Here is a 2,893-nt window from a genome sequence, read left to right on the forward strand (position 1 = left end):
AGAAAGAGAAAAAGCCTAGGAACCCCGTAATCTTGGAGCGACAAAGGTNNNAAGAGTTTCGAGATCATTTCGTGGTCGAGCAGTTATTCTTATAGTTATGATTAGTCACCGGCGAAATATAGTATTCCGTCTAATTGCATAATTGTACCCGTTTAAGGGGACTCGTTTAATTTCTTCACTTTGTTGCGCAAATCTTAATAGGCCGGGTCGATTCGAAATGAAAGGGTTCGACACCCGTACACATATATCAATCCCGAGAAATCCGTGTACCGCGTCTGAGGAGAGGCCGGCTTCTCAGGTGCCCGGATGAAATTATATGGGCGAGCCACCACTGTCTAAACAGTGTGGAATGTAAATGCTACGTCGGTTGTTCGTCAAACCGAGTTATAGGCCAGTAATTATTCGACAATCTCTCGAGCTTGGATAACTAAACGCTCGAGAAGATCGTAGGCGGAAGCGCTCGATCAAAATAATTCGGATTAATCCGGATGGAATTACGTCGATCGTAATTGGTGAACAAAGAAAATATCCTTACGGTAAAATTCCGATGATTCCGGGACATGGATAGTTGGTGGATTGTCGGAAACATCCAGAGGATTATTGGGATATGTCTCTCTGGTAAGATTGGACGGAGAGGGTAGAACGATATAATTCTTCCAGAGGATTTTTAAAATTATTTAAAATCATTGCTTCCCTAAACGAAGATTTTAATACGTATCTCTTTTTCAGATTCTTTGAGAGCGTGGAACGATTAAAGAAAAAGCAACTCGTGAAAGGTGGGCATCGTGTTATCAGTTATATTATATCATTTCATTCTATTCTTAATCATTCACGAATTTCAGGATCGAAAACGAGAGTTTCGCCTGAGAAGAAACGATAAGTTTGTTGGGAGATGTCAAGGTGGAGAAGATGGAAAGAAGGAAAGTAAGAGTCGTCTTACTTGTTTTTTTTTTTTACGCCCAGCCTTCATAAATCTTTTCACAGGCGTCGGCTCAAAGAGGAAAGCTGTTCCCGCGCGCAGAATCGAATTTCTTTTGCCACGTGGCGGTCGTATTTTATTGTAGATTCCGGGAGAATCTTTAAAAAAAACAGGAACAGCTGCCTATCCACACTGGATTATTCTGTTTGTTGTAAAGACATTGAAGGGATAGCCCGGGATCGTAGTTTGTGTTTGCGTTAAACCGCCCACCCTTGAACGTCTTATAATAGCACAGCTTTCGCAAAGATTAACTTCGAATTAGATCTGCTCCGCTTGAAATTGAGGGATTTACAAGTAACATTGTCGCGTAGAACAATATTGTTGCAGTAACTAATCTTTCAAGTAAATGGCAAACTCTTTTAATTCCTTTATTTAATTTTTTTTTTTCAGATCAAGAATGATCGAAAATGATATTGATCGTTCGAAGTTTTTAGGATCGTTTTTAACGTAAAAATAAGAAGTTAATTGAAAATTAATCAAGAATCGAATCAAGATGATCTTTAAAAATCGTTTGAAGGGATCGAGAGAGACGATTCGAAGTAAAATCCAACGATAATTTATAATACAGTTAATAATACGTTTTAAAGCAGAAAAATTACATTTCGAAATAAAATTATTCTCGTTCGAGGCGAACAATTCTAAAATCGCGAAAACTTTTTTAAAAATGATCCAATATTTATCACGGAAGAGAAGAAGTACCGTATGCTTTTCACAACTTTTCCTTCCTCGTATTTTTCAAGCAAACTTACGTCACCTTAGTTTCCACAAGTTGACTTGTACTTGACACACAATTACGCACCAACACGAACGAATAGGACGGCAATCGTGAACGAGGAGCTGACAACACATTCGTTAAATCGTGCCAAGTTCTTCTCGAATATAGAATGAATCAGCGGCAGATTCGAGAAATAAAAAGGAACGGCCGTGTTTTTTGCGCGGAACCACAAGTTCCGTTTCATCTTGCTTCAGAGCGCAACGTTTGCTCAACTCTTTGCAGAACGGACTGCTCGGCTCGAAATCGCCTTACAAAATGAGTTAAGCAAATGCTCTCTTTCTCTTCTTTCCTCTCTCGAAAAGACCGTTTAGCAGAAACGTAAGAAAATGGACTCGAATTATGCTTATTCTTCAAATACCTTATTCAAGATACCTGCGTCATTCTAACGTGAAACGACGTGAAATTTCAATGAAGGGAATATTAAAGTTTTATGTAAGAAATCTCTTCGAGAATTTCCAACCTCTCCGGAGAATTTGGTTCTCCTCTTTTATATCGAAACATAGTTAAATTTTCGAACGACCTTTCGATGGCCCTTCTTAATCGCTGTTATCAACGGACATTAGTATTCCGCATTAGGTTACTACACCTTCCACCGCCTCTGCCCATATCTCCACCTATTAAATCAATCATCCCAAAGATTGGTTCGATCGGATCGAGGCACGGGTCACGCCCATAATTACGACACTACGTGACAAGTTTGACGATATAGTCTGCAAATTTGCTCTCGTTTTCATCGATTCCGCCGCGATAATTTCGTCCTTATTTTTTTCCTTTTTTTTTTTTTCATGCTCACAAGGAAGGGGAGAGAGAGAGAGAGTGGGAGGGATAGGAGGGCAATTTATCGTGCCTCGTAAGTTAGAATTCCTTGCGCAATTTTTAAAATTCACCAGGCATGGAAATTAACGAAGACAAACAAACGTTGTTTGCCCCTATTTCCTCCTGATTGACCTGTACGGCCGATTATTCGTTCAACTCGAGCCAATTCGAAATTTCACTCATCCCTAAATCGCCTGCGCAACCCTAATCAACCCCTTTCTTCCGATCCAATAAACAAAACATCTGAAACACTTTCATCCCTGTTGTTTTTTCGAGACCTTTAATCGGTGTATCGTGGATGTATATGTATATATATATATATA

At 39.4% G+C, this 2,893-nt stretch overlaps 2 long non-coding RNA genes across 2 annotated transcripts in view; one reads left to right on the plus strand and one right to left on the minus strand.

The window, feature by feature from the left end:
- LOC102676559 overlaps nt 1–2,893 on the plus strand; it is a 19,995-nt gene that overhangs the window by 8,797 nt on the left and 8,305 nt on the right. The gene's annotated exons all lie outside the window — the stretch shown is intronic.
- LOC116185691 overlaps nt 402–2,893 on the minus strand; it is a 23,279-nt gene continuing 20,787 nt past the window's right edge. The window contains exon 3 of the long non-coding RNA XR_004150563.1: nt 402–412. This is a non-coding gene — a long non-coding RNA (uncharacterized LOC116185691). The remainder of the gene's footprint in view (nt 413–2,893) is intronic.

Source organism: Apis dorsata, unplaced genomic scaffold (assembly GCF_000469605.1).
Source record: "Apis dorsata unplaced genomic scaffold, Apis dorsata 1.3 scaffold_254, whole genome shotgun sequence".
NCBI classification, from domain to species: Eukaryota; Metazoa; Arthropoda; class Insecta; order Hymenoptera; family Apidae; genus Apis; species Apis dorsata.